This window comes from Ictidomys tridecemlineatus, chromosome 4 (genome assembly GCF_052094955.1).
Source record: "Ictidomys tridecemlineatus isolate mIctTri1 chromosome 4, mIctTri1.hap1, whole genome shotgun sequence".
NCBI lineage: Eukaryota > Metazoa > Chordata > Mammalia > Rodentia > Sciuridae > Ictidomys > Ictidomys tridecemlineatus.
Window position 1 is genome coordinate 194,564,848 of NC_135480.1, and position 18,154 is coordinate 194,583,001.

At 36.1% G+C, this 18,154-nt stretch overlaps 1 pseudogene; it reads left to right on the forward strand.

The window, feature by feature from the left end:
- Positions 1–17,877, forward strand: part of LOC101973605 (large ribosomal subunit protein uL16-like) — a 43,497-nt pseudogene extending 25,620 nt beyond the window's left edge.
- The last annotated feature ends 277 nt before the right edge of the window (positions 17,878–18,154 follow it).

Genomic DNA, 18,154 nt, shown 5'->3' on the forward strand with positions numbered 1-18,154 from the left:
AGATGCAAACAGCAAAAGCGATGGTTTCTGTCCTTATGTAGTATATGTGGCATATGTTTATGAATATGTAAATGAATAAGTAATCAAGATAATAAACATAATACTATAATAAGTAAAAATGTTTGAAAAGAAAGTCACTTTGCTTTGTTGATTCTTCTTTATTGAATTCTTTTCTATTATTATTATTATTATTATTATTATTTTAATATGAGTGTTTCTTTATGGTAAAGAAGATCTGGAGAGGGAGGAAGGGAGGAAAAGGAAGGTCCTGGGGAACAAGATTGATAAAATTATGGGCATTTATGAATATGATATAATAAGTCCACCTATTATGTATACTTACAATGCACTAATGAAATGTATTAATTTTTAAAAAGTGGAAGGAAAAAATATTACACTGAAGAAATTTGAACAATTTTAACAGTTCAAATGAACTTCTCTGAAGAAGAATTAACATTTAAAGAATAAATAAGGTAAGATGTGATCTGAAAATAACAAAAAACAGAGGCTTGCACATAAAGACTTAACCTAATGGATATTATACTAATAATCCTATTGTATGTCCTCCACCAGAATTTAAGTTCTCTGTGATAAGGGAATCCATTTTGTTTCCTGTTTACTCAAAGTAGTGGGGAAATAATATACCTATTATATAATGAGTGCTTAATAATATTTTTCTTATGCATGAATTATTGCTTAATACTTAAACAACCCTAAGAGTTCAATATTATCATGATATCTATCTTATTAGTAAAATATTTAGTGCTAGGATGGATAACTAACTTTCCTGAAATCAACAGGATTCAATGCAGGTCTGTTGAACTCATAATTACTCTGCCTTCCTTTCTTTGAGTCCATATCATTCTTTTCTTAATAGAATAAACCATGGAAAAATGGCAGACACTCCTTTTAGTAGTGAAATGACCAGCAAAGTATGGTATAATGATCGAATACACTATGTGATGTGATATTGTATGATTATAAAATACAGTTGTGTTAAGAATTTCATTGTATTCTTAAATCTAGAATACATCTTACCTTCCATTATGGAAATTTTAAATTAACAATTATTCTAAAGCATCATAAAATTAAATGTAATATGATGTACACTACCCACAATCTTTACATTTTATATATTTGCTTAAGATATACTTTTAAACATAGAGTTGAACCTCTCTTAATTTCTGTTTATAGAATCATTTTGTTTTAGAACATTACATAAATGATAACTTCATGGCATTTGTTTTGTTTATCTGAAGTTTCTAAAATGTGTCCATGTTTTTACATGTAGACTTATTTTGTTCACTTTAACAGCTTCTTTTGTCAGATTAAATAAATATTCAGTTGTTAATTCTTATCTGTAGGGGATTAATTACAAGACAGCATATGGATACCAAAGTCTAGTGATGCTCAAGCTCCTTATATAAACTCATGAAGCATTTTCATATAACCTAAAAAAAATACAAGTAGATACTTAATGAGTAAAGTTCCTGAGTAACATTGCATGCATACATGGACATTCATTCTAATATACATGTGTGTATAAAAATATATAAATAATATATAAATATATAAAATATATAAATTTATATATAAATAATATATAAATATATAAAAATTCAATGCCTATGTTTCTCACATGCGTGCCTAGGTATAATGGAATAAAATATAGTGGGATATAGAGAGATCACTTTGACATGAATCATCCTCTTTATCTACTAGTGACAGAACATTGGGTAAGTTGGTTAATGTGAGTCTTAGCTTTGTCTTTATTAAATGTATTTAGGCAGAAGCTATCTCTAGTGTTTTCTGAGCACAAGATATAGTGTGTGTAAGGCAACTAGTTGTGCTGCTTGGTTAGTACTCACAGTAATCATGATGGCAGTGAAGAGGATAAGTGGATGAAGAAGAGGACCCCTCCCTACACTGACAATGAATTGGGGAACATATACCTAGACAGAATAATAATATAAAGCAGTATGCTGTGAGTATCTCAAAATAAGTTTCTATATTTCACAGTAGAAGTTCAAAAGAGGGAGATATATTTTAGACTTAAATTACAGAAAATAAGCTGAGTGCAATGGCACATGCCTGCAGTCCTAGTGGCCTAGGAGGCTGAGGCAAGAGGGTTGCTAGAGCTAGTTCAAAGCCAGCCTCAGCAACAGCAAGGCACTAAGCAACTCAGCAAGATCCTGTCTCTAAATAAAATACAAAACAGGGCTGGGGACATGGCTCAGTGGTTGAATGCCCCTGAGTTCAATCCCCAGTACAAAAATAAATAAATAAATAAATAAATAAATAAATAAATAAATAAATAAATGAAATAAATTATGATAATTACGAAAATTATCATATGTATTCCCAGGATACATATGTGGAAGAGCATTTCAACATGTGAAAGAGCATCTAAAGTGATTGAGGTAATTTATATGTTTTTCATAGTTACTTTGGTCTAAAGCATAGACACCCCCCACAGACACACAGACACCCAGTTGGTTCTTTCTGTGTCAAGGAAGTCTTTTATTCACACTAACTTTTGCCTCTTGAGCATAGAACTCATTACCAGTGGGAGCTCTAACAAATGAGTTCATGGCTTTACTCCAGTTTCTAATGGACACCTGTCCTAGTGACAAATACCACTTTCACAATGAGCGCACCTGGATCCCTTGGCCACCAGATCACTACCAAGGCAAAGAGAATCAGTTAAGCATCCATCCTCCTGTAGAAGATGGAAGTGCTCTTTTTTTGGCCACAGTTTTCCATTTCTATCAAACAACCTTGACAAGTGTGCATGCATTAAGGATAAATGGGAACTCACATGTGAAGGTTCAGAAATTCCCAGACTGCATAAAGAAAGTATAGATATAAGGAAAAATGTGGCATATAAATTTAAAGTAACCAACAGTTAGTTGCATCTCCTCCTATGGGAATATAAAACCCATTTCTCCACACTTTGAATCAGGGTTTGCTTTGTGAATTGCTTTGACTAGTACAAAGTGACAAATGGATTTACTGATAGTTTCAGACCCAAAGACTCAGGTCACCTTTGACTTCTTTGTTTGTTCTGTGAGAAAGTTTTTCCAAGACCATCACAAAAGAAAGAATAGAACTCTGGAAGATGGAAGGATAGAAGAAAAATCTAAGGAGCCCCAGCTGAGAATCTGTACTCATTGTTAGACATGAGTGTCCTTGTGTCCCCACTAATGAGTGATCCCAGGTAAAACCAATCCAGCCAACCATCTAAATTGTGAGAAATGATGAATCACAATCGCTTTCAGTCACTAGGTTAAGGGGTAGTTTGTTACACAGCAATAGATTACTGATACATTTGGGCATGGATATAACTGAATTCCATAAGTCTTTCTATTTTATCCCTGACAAGAAATATAGATAACAAGATTGGGGTTGGTTACATTTCTAAACATGATATCATAAAGAGGAAATGACCAATGGTTATGGACTCCGCAATTAAACAGATTTATTCATTTAATAGCCGTATGGGAATATGGCCAACACTTGCATTCTCCCTATACTCTGAAATTCAGTCCATCTTGTTTGCATTCTTCCCCACCCCATCTTTCCTCACCTCTTCACTCAAACTGATCAAAGCACTGCAGAAGTGTGCTCTCTATTATACACATTCACTCTCTCTTGCTCATATTCCTTCATTTATTTACCCATCCATTCAGTCTCTCACACATCAAACATTTATTGATTATTTATACTCTATGAGGTAATATTCAGGAAACATATTGATATGGTTAAAATAAAATCCTATAATAGTTGCATATCCCAAATCCATCAATGTGTCTAGAATGGAAAATGAATAAATAAATGGAAGTTCCATTTTAAAGTACTCACACTACTTAAAATAAAGATCTAATTATCCATTTTAAAGTATTCACACTACTTAAAATAAAGATCTAATTATAACTGTTTTTCTTCTTTTACTAGATATGTGTGTATCTATATTTATGTACATATATGCTTAAATGTGCAATGAGCATGTATAAATTATATGCATTTTTCTTGAATGCATGTATTTCATGGATATCCATGACTGCATAAGTTTCTGGATGCCAGTGGGTATAACATATGTGTTTTAGCATGTGTTTATGTGTATATGTATGCACACTTAAAAGCAGATAACTGTGCATGCATAAAATATACATATAATATGGAGATATTTGTGCTTTCACTGTGCATGCATAAGTGTATATGAACATGAGAAAAACAGACTTGATAAAGAACTCATAAGTCAGTTCAGGGCTGGAGCTGGGGCTGGCTCAGTGGCTTAGTGGTAGTGCACTTGCCTGGCATGTGTGAGTCACTGGGTTTGATTCTGAGAGCCACATCTAGATAAATAACATAAAGATTTATCAACAATTAAAAAAAGCTTACAAAAAAATTGGTTCATATTCTACCTACTCATATCAAAGTATAGTATGCCCATGTTTTTCGATTCTGTCATCCTTGCTTCGACCTTCCCAAAGATATTAAAAATAGGGAGATAAACAATGACTCCCAAACTTCCCACTATTCGAAGATTCTATGTTTATTTATTTATCACCAAGCTTCACTTCTGGGTCCTAACACTTTTACAGGAACACCACAGGTATTATCATTTAAATAAATAGATCGTGACCATCAGTATCTTCAAGAAATATTCAATAAGGAAATATCAGGTAAGGGAGATGTAAACAAGTTAATATGTGAGAAAATTGTGCATTGATATTTTATGCTGCCTTTAGAGATGAAAAGATCACTAGTCAAGGGCTTTGGTAATACTTGTTGACCTCTGAAAGGTGCCACATCAACTCCACTAATTAAAGACCAGGGAATTTCAATGAAGCCATTGATGACATGGATTGCTGACAGAATACCCTTTTAGATGGTTAAATGAACAAAACCTCAGTTAGCAGTCATCACCCGTTTGGAATGAATTACTGGCTTTACTTCCTCACTGCACCCCCAGGAAGCCTTAATGGGCAATGTGTTTTATTTTTCTAGATTTAGCAATCACGCAAGATAATGATGCTGCAAAATTCCCATTGTCTTACCTTGGAGACCCCTGCCTGCTCAATATGTTCAAGTTATGTTTGGGAGGTCCCAGCCTCATCAAGAAATTTTAACCTCAAACAAACAAGGAAAACTCTTATGTAATTTGTTGTTTAATCCTCAAAGCAAACTTTTTAAGCATCTGAAACATACTCAGGAATCTCCCACTTTACTAATCAGCCTTGATACAAATAAGACTTAATGCACCATTTAAGAAGGGCTGTAACAACAAAGCATTTTCTGTTTGCCATTCATGTGCATGTGTTGTTTTATTTTCTCTATACAGCATGCATAATAGGTCATTGTTATTATCCCTATTTCAAAGATGACAAAACAAAGGCTTAGAGGAGATTTAAGCACCCCTATGGCATATGGTAAGAACCTGGGAAAACTGGATTGAAAGTTACACCTGATTATACACATTTACTCATTCACCATATGTTTGCTTAGCACAGTCCATACATAAGAACTTGCTCTAGTGGGTTGGAATGTAGCACTGAATGAAACAGACAAAAAAAGCCATTCCATGAAAGTTGATTGAATTTTTCAATGTTAATACCATTCCTGAAGTTCATAAAAACAGGTTTTACCTGGCTGCCATGGGGTATGCCTGTAATCCCAGCAGCTTGGAAGGCTGAGGCAGGAGGATCATCAGTTCAAAGCCAGCCTCAGCAAAAGTGAGGCACTAAGCAACTCAGTGAGACCCTGTCTCTAAATAAAATACAAAATGGGGCTGGGGATGTGGCTCAGTGGTTGAGTGCCCCTGAATTCAATCCCTGGTACCAAAAAATTTAAAAAATGCAAAATATAAAATAAAAACAGGTCTAAGAGTTGTGAATGATGGGAATACTTTCAGAGAGAAAGGATAAAGGGATTGAAGAAAGGGATTTTAAACAACTTAGACAATACTTAGAAGATATTGTAGCAAAGGGCAGTAGAGAAAAAGGTAAAAAGCTGGAAGGGCAAAAAAAGTGAAGCTATATTATTTTTTCAATGCTGGGGCCTGTTGGTTAGAAAAGCAGTTGGCTGCATAAAAGAGAATACACAGTGAAAGAATCGTGGGGAATAACATCAGGTTTTAAAAATAACAATTTAAATGGGAGAAGTCAAAGAATCCTATATAAACATACAGAGGAGTCAATAGGGAGCTAGGTGGCTATGGAAATCCTATTTTTCTTACTATTATTTTTTTCAGTAAAATTGAATGCTAAATAAATGGTTGCGGTTAGATATGGTCATGGAAAGTACGAAGGCTTGTGGCAAACAGAAAAGATAGAAGAGACTTAGAAATGTAGACACAGACATTGGTACAGTCTTTCTCCAGACGTTTAAATACTAGCTTCCAATGGAATTAGCCATTGAAGAGCCTCGTGACTTTGGGCTTGGCAAAGTTAAATGTTAGTTTCCTCGTTTATAGAGTTCATTTCATTCATGACATGGTTTTAAAGTGCAAAACCGTACCTTATGTCTATATGCATTATTTGCTGTAATGTGCCAAACTCACATGAATTTTTCTTATGTGCTCCTAAGAAATCCATTTAATGAAGTATCTGTAATATTTTGTATTATAATGTATGTTTGTATAGATGTATTCTTGATTTGTTGCCTTCTTTGCCACCACATTGTATGTGGTATCATTCCAAGTTAACATCCTCCCTATTTTGTAGAGGAAGACAGGAAAATTCAGAAAAGGTTGAGTGATTCATGGAAAGTTACCCAGGGCACTTTGGCTTCTGTAGAAAATTGGGGCATCTGATTTATGATTTGGAAGCCTTGGTCACAGAACAAAAACAAATCTATTAAAATAGAAAGAAAGAAAATTGACATTCAGAAACTTAACTTTGCTCTCCAATGTTTCTATGACAATTTAAGTCTAATGACTTCTGCAGATGTTAGAGTTCAGGGGCCTCTGCTTGAAGAACTGTCAGCTTCAGGAGCTGAAGACAGAGAATTTTAGGGCATTCAGAGGTCCCACACAGAATAGCAAAGGAAAGAAAGAATGATGCAAACGGGAATCAACTCCAGGTAATATGGGTGTTTTTCTGAACCACTTAAGTAATTGCAGACAAGCAGAGGAAGATACTGGGTCTTTCTTTAGAAGAAAAAGAGCTGAGATAATAGGCACTTCTTCAAACCTTGAATCTCATGTTTAAGTATGCACAACACATTTTAATTATCACCACTATTATACCATTCATCACCATGCTGCATTGTAATAAGAGGTAATAGGATGCATTGTCCCTTTCTTACATTAAATGTGTCAAGTACCATAAATAGGACAATTGACATAATTGCTGTAAATCCCAGAGTGTGTATATATGTGGGTGGGAGTGGGAGAGATGTTCACCCAACCCTCACTCACAATATTGCAGGATGAATTTACATAATTGGGTCTAAAAATGGTATGTCACCATTAAATGTACTCACAATTCTTGCCTCGGCTCCACACTACCAGCGCCCCCCTTTCCAGAGGAAGAGGGCTTGCTGCAGTGATGCTCCTGCAAAGCTTCCCATTTATTCTGTGGGTTAGTTAGAGACACACAATAGGGCACATTATTGGAAGCAAACTGATTAGTTTGTTAAAATAAACCTTCTTTTATTACCTTTGAGGAAGGAAGGGTCACAGGAGATTTCACATTTTCATAATGAATGGACAAAGTGAAATTAAATATCTTCTAAAATTAAATATCCTCTAAAATATTTATATTCCAGAATATGTCATGACATGTTGGAGGATGAAGGCCACCTGACAGGGGTTTCAAGTACTGTTTACTTACAAAAGTCACTGTGAATTTGTAATACTATCTTACCTTTAGTAAATCACCCAAAAGCCAATGTGGTGTGGTGGCACAAACCTGTAATCCTAGCAGCTGAGGGAGGCAGGAAGATTGCAGACTCAAAACCAGCCTCAGCAATTTAGTGAGGCCCTAAACAACTTAGTGAGACACTGTTTCTTAAAAAAAAAATATATATATATATATATATACACACACACACACACACACACACACACACACACACACACACACACACCACATACATACATACTGGGGATGTGGCTCAGTGGTTAAGTGCCACTGGATTCTACCCCTGGTACCAAAAAAGAGAAAGAAGAAAAGAAAAAAAATATATAGATATTCACCCAAATATCTGGAGAGGGAAGTAGTCAAGTAGAGACTACCCTCTCCTTTCTCCAAAGAAATAATGTAGGAGAAGAAATTTAGGAAATTTTCAGGATGGAGGAGGGAAAGCGAAGCCATTGAGATCTGCAAGCTTTCTATTCAGTCCTGGGTTAGGCAGACTTCTACCATGAAAGTCAGCCAGATTTCTCTGATCTGCACAATGGCAGAGGAAAGTCAGGGATATCATAACTTCTGTCTTATCCTGTACTGCAAGTCTGCATCCTTCCTCCTGTTTGAAATACCGTTATTAGGACTGTCTTTCCGTGAAAATTGTGCAAATTTCCCATTACGCTAAGCTTTACCCTTAATTTTGTTCTAGAAGGGGCCAGCATTTCCCAAAGTGCTCCATTTTGAACACAAACATTTAGAATCCTTGTGCTCAGGTCAATTAATTTTCCATAAAGCATATACAATGATTCTATAAAAACTTAGATGGGCCTATACATTCCCTTGCTAAATAACTTTATTGTCTTCTCATTGCTATTGGAATAAAATCCATTCTTGGTAGCATGGTTTAAAAAGCTCTTTTTGATGTGTCTCCTGTCTAAGGTACCAAAGTCATGGTTCATTTCTCTCCACACCTCTACTCTCTCCACCTGACCCCTGTGTCTTCCACCCTTTTACTTGTTATTGCCCCAGGGGCCATAGTAAGCCACCTTGCTGTCCACTAACCACATCCTCTTCAAGAGGACAAGATGGGGGCCCTTATATCTCGGGGACACTCTATGCAGATGCATAAGTCATATCTCCTATTTAAACTCCTTCTACTGGTATACATTAAATATTACATCCACCAAGACATCTTTAAGGACCATTGCTCAACTCATGCACAGGCAATTTAGATATTCCAGCTAAAGGCTTATATAACTTCCACTTCCACTAACTTAGCTCCTTTCCAAACTCAGTCAATGACATCCTCATCATGCTCCAGTCAGAAACCTGGGATCCGTTTTTGACATTTCCTTTTTCTTCAGTACCTTTCCGTTTCCTTTGTTCTCTAAATAATCCTTCCGCAAGTTATCTTTCCTAGACTTTGAAAATGCATACCCTTGAGTTAACCTATTTTTCCTCCGCTTCTTCTTTGGCTGTTCTAGCCCAACAACCATTTCCTCTCACAATGACCCTACTTTGCCTCTCTCATCACCCTCTTCAACTCCAGGACACCTCTAGTCTAGTTTCAATAGATGATAATGATTTTTGAAAACACTAATCAGATGTCAATCTTCCTGCTAAAAATATCTTAGTGGTTTCCCACTGAACAGTAAGGAAAGTCCAAGTTCCTTATTGATATTAGAAGAACTGGATTCTGTCTACCTCTTGGCTCCCCAAATCAGTGTTGAATGTCAGTTGAAACAGCTGTATCTTATCTCTTAAGAATGAATTTATCCTCTCCTCAGCAAGACCCTTGTGACCAGACTCCTCTCCCTTCATCTAAGTGCTCCTTGTCCTCTATTCCTTCTTCTCTTCATCCCTTTAGAACACTCATTTTGTAATTTTAACTGTCCTAGAATGAGGGCAGGAAATATCTTGACTCATGGATCACTGGTACCCTTACAGTCTAGTCCAGGGCTTGATCCAGAGCAAATGCTCTATAAATATTCATGGGATGAATGAAGAGCACAAATTACACACAGTGATAATTACTGGTTTAATTGTTTTCTACCAAGATGTACTGTTTGAGGGTGGGATCAGAGTGAACCCAAAATTAATTGTGAATTTCCTCCCTTTATTGATTGATTAGCTCAATTTCTTTTAATACAAACCTGATTTTAGCCATTTTTTAATACTGAATTTAGATTAAATGATAGTCACTAAACAAATAGTTTGAGTTAATAAAGAGATGAGTTCATAAAGTAACAAATATAGGTAGCTTTAAATTTCCACTAGGATTCAAAAATGAAGAAAAAATATAATTCAAAAAATATTAAAGGAGCATGCTTTCTATACTCTTATCATCTTGTTGCAAATTATATTAATTAAAGCTGTCAAACTTTAAATCCCTCACAAATTTATTTTACCAAACAATCGTCTTTCATATATATACATGCATATGTACATATGAAAAATATATACATGTATACACATACACACATAAAACAATTGCTTGATAATGCTTATATAATATTGATATAAACTTTTTTTTTCTGGGTGGGGGCAAACTCAGAGCCTTGGCCACACTTAGCAAATGCTCTATCACTGAGCTACATCCCCAGTCCTCTCATATAAATTTTAATTTCTGACAAAGATGATTTAGGAAAGTTGTTGAAGAAGAAACCACAAGGGACTTGGAGGAAGAAGATAATAATTTAAATATTGGTTCTGCCAGTCACAGTTTGTAAGACCTTACACAAGTCCTCTGAACCCGATGCACATTCCTCTTCCCACTTTTGAGATGGACTTGTGGCTGCCTTCCGTCAGGCTGAACATGGACATGAGCCTGTATGTTTCAGGGCTCGAGATACAGCAGGAATCAGTGAAGGAGTTTTTCCACTTAATATCTGCCATCCAAGCTTCTGTCTTCCAAAGTCTGAATACGATATCATTTTGCTGGGGGTTTTGTTGTTTTCCTTTATTACAACGGTAGAGGAGATTTGGCTCTGACTCTAAGTTCCCTTGTTGGTGACAGCTGTCCTCACTCCATGGCGTCAGGGATCATTTAATAGCTGATTTTGACCATACATATACCAGCAGCAGTCAAGATGCAGTTCTTCAATCTTCTCTGGAATGGCAGATGGCCATAGAACCATCTGTGCCTTGGAGACTGAATCATTGTAGGAGAAAATGTGGAAGGAAATAACCATTTTCTATCTAACATACAAACTTTATGCTGATGGAAAATAATAAATCATTCCGAAGATATCTTGGTCCTTTATGGATATTTGCAACTTTCCTCTTCTAATGTGCTAGACAGAAGGCTGCTTTGGTAGTATTTTTTAACACAATAATAACTTATATTCATGGAGTGTTGTATACTATTTCTAGCACAGAGTACTTCCATTCATTCCAAATGTCATTTATGGACCACCAATTTCATGTCAATCCCTGAGATAGGAAGACAAATATCAATCAGTAAGGAATCTCCTCTCAAGGGACTATATAAGAGTGTATGAAAACATTAACAGTGAACTCAGACCAGCCTCTTCCCTCTCTTTCAGAAAGATTGGATGTACCCCATGGTCCCCATTTCAAAAGTTGAATAGACTTGACTACAGAATAGAAAAATGACTCGTTCAAAGTGACTTATGATTCGTCTATCCTCTACAATGAATGATTCCAATAGGCAAACTTTACCAACTTGGACAAATAGGAAAAAAAATATTCTACAGAAATAATATATTTAAAGTAATGAGTCTATTCAAATCAGCATGCTTGTCTTATTTCATAGGCAAACAATAGCACACATTCATTGCTAGCAGTGCTACCAATGTTGAAAAGAACTCTTAATAAATAGACAAGATGTGCAATTACCCAGTTCACAGGATTTTAAAATCATGCTAATAAGGTTTTTAAAAATATTATTACATGTTGAAAAAATGTTTATGCTCTTAATGTGTTCAATAAGTTCGTCCTTTTTCCTGTATTCAAAATACTGTCTTTATTGTAGTCTTGCTTTAACCACATCATATATTTTAACCATATATTTTCTATAATATCCATGGTCTTGATTATACCTGGAATCATCTTGTCTCCTTGAACACCAGGAAAATATTACTTGCTCAGATAACAACTCTCCTAACTTCTTCAGATAGAATTAATTGGAAAGTCATTTGTGATCCCACAACACTATGTAAATATTTCTACTACAGCATTTTAGTCTATGATACTGCAATCATTTCCTTATCTGTTTGCATTAAATATATACTCTTTGGCTTACCCCATCTTCATCATTATTGACAACAACAATAGCTAGGAATGCTTATTATAGGCTTATGTTACAGACACTGCACAAGTTTTCCTAATCTAGCAACTCAGCTATTATATTCTATTTTACTAATGATAAAAAGAGAGATTTAGCCAAGTTCACACAAATATGAATAGGGAGGTTATAAGATTTCAATCCAGGTAAACAGGACTTTATAGCCTAAAGACCTTTTAATTATCATACCAGAGCTTAGCTCAGTGTTCAACACACAGGCTTTTATCAAATATTTTTTGAATTGCATTAACAATTAATCTAAGGGATCATATAGGGGAGGCCTTTGGTCTAGTCACATTCAAGTAAGTACACATTGCAAATTAGTGAGGTCCAGATTAATGAGGACCAGACAGAGTTCTGGTGGTGCAGCTAGCAGTTGCTATAATGATCTATTATTATAGCTAATAATAATCATAATTACAATCTGAACTATGTGTCTTGGCTGCATAATTTTCTGGCTACAGAATTTTCTCTGAGTCAGACTAGAACAGTAAACTAGATAAAGATATGATGTTGCCTGCTGCCTATAGTTATAGTTATTTTAGACATATTGAATAGAGAAAGGAAAACTAAAACTCTTGCATCCCACACTATTTTGGGGTGACCTGAAATGAAATAAAATCCATAAAGGAGATGTCATTTAAGGAATTGCTGAGCTGTATCTTAGAGTCATGTGGTCTACAAGATGAAATCTTTACTTTATTTAGTACCCACTATATGCTCAATGATAGATGTCCTTCTGTTGTCTGAGAGGATAGGAGTGCTAGAAATATTTATCATTCACTTGTAAAATGATAAAACTGGGTCTTAAAAATAAGCAGAAGTAAAGTCAGCAGGAGAGTGACAGATGACAGATGAGGAAACTGGACAGGAGAGAATGGCTTTGATATGGAGGCCCAGGAGCGTATCCTTCCTTGCACCTGCCTATTGGAAGAAGACCAAAAGAGGATGGAAAAGCATCTTAGTCCCCAATAAATGGAACATTGCATATTAGTAGGCAGGGTCACCACATGTCTGTTTAGAGCCTCTTGACTCTCCTGGATCAGGTAATGCAGGGTTTGACATTCAATGCTGAGTTACCATTCTTTGCCTCCTTTCACTATTACACATTACAAAATGTTTTTTTTCTTTGTTTGGTAGAAACAATTAGACTTAAAGAGAGGTAGAGACCTTATTTAGTAATTGAGGCTAAGAGATAGGCTATTGCTCACTTTTTACAAGAGAGTTCTGCATAGAGACTAATAATGATGTTGTTGCTCCATTTTCCCAATTTTTAAAATTTTTTTCACATATACATACTGACTTTGTAAATATCATGGAAAGAAGTTGCAAGTTCAAAGCAGAATGTACATGTTTTTGGATCTTCCAGCAAAATAGGATCAGCTGTCAAGAACAACCTCACCTTGCCCTCTAATGTAGTCAATATTCTAATCAGATGTACTACACTCTACATTCAGAGGCCCAGATTCTTATACTTTTCTTCCCATAACAATGGAAATTATTTGTTCCTCATTTGTACTTACTTATTTAGGTCTCAAGAAGCCCATTTATATCAGGTATTGCTCTCTCTTTCTGAGGTGTGAGGGCATTGCTTTTACAAATGTGTTGGCTGGAATTCTTTTGATTGCAAGAGGCAGAATTTGTGTTAACTTAGACAAGAATCCCACAAAGTCAAACAGAAGTGACTCTGGTTTAAATAAGTCCATCAGCTGAAATCCTAGTCCCCGGTGTGGGTGTGGTGGGACTGAGGAAGTGGGATCTCTAAGAAGTGGAGCCTAGTGAGTGCTAATTAGGTCATAGGAGCTATACCCTCCTGAGTGGGGCAATATTGTCTCAAGGTCCCCTCTGTTTGAATTAGTTATCACAAGAGCATATGATGATAAAGTGAGCCCACCCCACTTGCGTGGCCCCTTTTGCACAAGAATTTCCTAATTCTCTGTCCAGTTGTGATGCAGTCAGGATGCCAATGTCATCATAATTGTGAATGAAATAAACCTACTTTTTAAATAAAATCTTGTAATAGCAAAACAAAACAGACTAAGAAGTACAAATACACAAACCACAGGAAGGAAATAGACAAATTTATCTTAATCAGCAAACCTCAGGAACCTCACTCTCACTAGGAGTATCTCTGTAGGTCCCTTGTCTGCCTTTACTTTTATTCTCCGTCATTGCAGAACATCTACCTTTATGTTGCATCCCTAATAGTCTAGTGGTTAGAACTTGATCCTCTCAGCTACTTGTAATTGTTGAATAAAAAGTTGGGGGATGGGGACTGACAGATCTCTAATTTCACTACTTTAACATCCTATCACAGTGAGAGGAAAAACATCTCTTTATTAATTCATTTTAACCTAAAGTACTCTATTTAGCAGAGCTTGGGTTAGATGGGCATCCCTCTACCACTCAACATGACTAGTGATTGAAGGATGGAGTGAAACTTTTAAGAGCTTTGGTAATCTTTTTGCAAACATACAGTTTGAACAGAAAAGAACAAATCCTATAAGAAGAGGTTTGTACTTGCATAAGCAATAGTTGTCTATTCCGGGAAAGGTTAGGTGTATTATCCTGAAGACTGATATTCAGTAAATGATAGATAAGAAATTTAAAGCTAAAGGATTTTTCCCCCAAAGTAAATGCATTATTTTTTCTTTCATGCTAACCAATACAATCCACAAAAACACTTCACCATTTGATGAGCTAATCTTTAAGTTTTCACTTCACATAGTAGATTTATCATCATCTCCATGCCACCAATCACTGAGGTCTCTGGAACCTCTAAACTCTCCCTCCTACTAATTCTTCTTCATCCATGGGTCTCCATGATTTCCAAGAGGTCAACCATGCAGACAGATTAGGGGTCTCCTTTCTGTCCAATATTCTATAACAAATACAAGTATATTGCATACTTAAAACTCTGATTTTTTTTGCTCTTTGATATTAATTAGATTTCTTAGTTTTGTGCATTTGTGGTTGTACTGTAGATCTTTTTTTTCTCCCTAAATCTATTTCAAACTTTTAAAGTCAAGGATCATAGTTTAAATGTTCATGTCTGACTAGATGTTAGTATGAGGCTAATGTTATAATATTTGCATTGTTAGCAAAATTTGATTTATGCATTTTTATAGAACATCTATTAGGAACAAATAGCTATTCTAAGCACTGGATTAATTGTTTTCTTCTCCCGTTGTTTGCACATAGCCTTGTCAGTAGCTTAAAGAAGAGAAGGTGATGAATTATGTTCTACTTCTCTCTGGTTCTCCCCCAAATCTATCCCTCCTCCTTAACTTGCTCACTTTGTTCTAGTCACAACGCATTGCTTATTAGTTCTATAATATATTGAGTGTAATGTTGTCCAACAATAAGCATTTAATTTTTTATCTAAAATGCATTTTTATATCGGCTTAAAGTTCACATTAACCTTAGCAAACTCTTCAAAATCAGATCATGGATTTTCCCCCTAGAAAGTATCGATAATCACTCCCTTGGAACACGGGAGTCTCCCTATTCCATGTCGGTATGTACATGCATCCCATACTCGTTTTGAATTGTTATCGTTTGAAAGAGTGGCATGACAGCCAGGGCTCATGTTCCTGGCATGTGTGATAAATTGGGCAAGGGAATAGCAGCCGGCTGCAGATCCACCCAGAACGCTCTCAGCCACCTTCTTGTAATTTAAGAGGGTCACCCTGAAGGGAAATGGCCACTCAAGGCAGCCACTGTGGCAGACTGGGAGTTGTCAAGCCTCATCCAGCTGCTTTATAGATTCGGTCCTTTCTCCTTTCTTCTGAACTCTTCTCTGGTGCTCATCAGCCAGCACCCTAGAGAATCAGCATAGCCTATGTTGTTATTAAAATTCTTTGTCTAGACTTGCTTACTTTCTGCCTTCTCTTTCTTTGTGGGAGAAAAACAAAACAATCATGGTGGACCATAGAATTGGATACAATCAAAATAGTTCCAAGATGACACCAATTTTATTTTTAAGCACAGAATCACAGGCATTTTATTTCTAATAAAAAAATACAGTAGAGATATTTTGTCTAATTTGTTTTTGTGTTTAGCCTTGGGGATAGAGGTCATTATAACCATCTGGTAGAAGTGGGTGAAGGAAACTCAGATGAAAACAATAGCATGCTGGGAATTTTCAACTGAATGGATAGAGAAAGTGTGGCATATAAACACAATGAAGTTTTACACAGTCAATAAGAAGAATGAAATTATAGCATGGGCTGGTAAACTGGAGAACATCATGCTGAATGAAGTAGACCAGACTCTGAAAGTCAAAGTCGAGTGTTTTCTTTCATATGTGAAAGTTGGACCAAAATAAGGGGGAAAAGAAGTGGGTGATCCCATAAAAATAGGGAGATTAGTGGCATAATAGAAAGAGATTGAAAGGTTAGAGGAGGAACAAGAAATAGGAAGAATAGTGGAATAAAAGTGACCAAACTCTCCTATGTGCATAAATGAATACACCATGGTGAATTCCACAATATCTATCAATAAATAAGTAGAAGGAAACCAGTTGAGAAAGGGGATCAAGGAGTAGGAGGAGGGGAGGGAAAGAGGAAGTACTGGGGACTGAATTGGAGCAAATTATATTCCATGCTTGTATAATTGTGTCAGAGTGAACCCCAATATTACGCATAACTATAATGCACTAATAAAAAAAATTTTGTCTTAGCACTTCAAAGCCCATACCCAATATGAATATCTGTCCACATTCTTTTGAAACTGAGAAGGCTACTGTCTGCTTGCTTGGAATATTCTTTAGCTTTCTCTTCCTCATAACTCCTCCTGAAAAATAATATTCATTTTTTGATTTCTTCCAATAGAGTCTCTGCTCCATCACTCTCTAGTTGGATAGCCCTAAATAAGTTCTTATATGTCTCTCAGTCTTTCTCCTTTGCTATTTTGATAATCATACCTAGCATATGGTAAAATAAGCAATATACACTACGGAAGGTAGTTATACGTGTCCGAAGAATAGCCAATGTCAAAATATTGGTAAGAACATGCATTAAACAAAAGGCTTTTGTTCACTATGGGCTCTGGATGTTATTTATTCTGCATTATTTTTGTTCAGAACCAGAGGAAAAACTTCCAACCAGATGATCTTCCTACTGTCACTTTCCACACTTTATCTGTAGCTCATCATTGTTATTACAAACTGAACACTGGCTACAGACTCCAGATGCTTATATATAAACATCTCACTATAACCAAATTGACCTCCTTACCAACAACTGAAAGTACCATGGTTCCTCTATTTCTAATGCTTGTACACAGATCTGAGCCTCTTCCTGAACACTATTCATATACATTTCTACCTAAATCATGCCAACTTTTGCATTCCCTGGTAAGTCTCACCCATGTTACTAATCTTTTGTTTTCTCTCATAGTCCTCCTGATAATTCTTCTCCCAAAGCTCTAGCTTAATCCATTCTGTAACATGCACCAGTAGATTTATCCTTGTTGATTTGTATTTCCACTTTTACTTGCCTATTACCATGCAGTATGTCTTCAATCAAACAGACCTTTGGAGGCTGGGTCATCATGAGTCTTTGTATGTTACAGGGGCCAAATGATGACAGTGATGATGATATTAATGAGGGTGGCATTGGTGGCCGTGATGATGAGGATGATGCTTTTACTAACAGTGATGATGATGATGATTCTAAAACTTGCCAGCACTGGGTCCTGGGTGGCCATCGACCAGTATGAGTCGAAGAAGGCCAGATTATAGTCACAGGAACAGTAGATGGAAGATTGTTCCGTTAGTGTAGAAAGGAAGATTGTGTGGGTACTAAGGATCAAGACAGTGCACTTAAGTCTGGAGACCATATAACCCAATGAGTTTAGCAGTTTAAGACCTGGCCAAAGGGAGAAGTTAAAAGGACCAGACAGAAGAAGGGCTGGGTCGTGAGCTAATGATTGACACTGATTATCCCTACAATCAATCTTGAATGAGATGCTATGTACTCTGAGATGGCATGTCCTA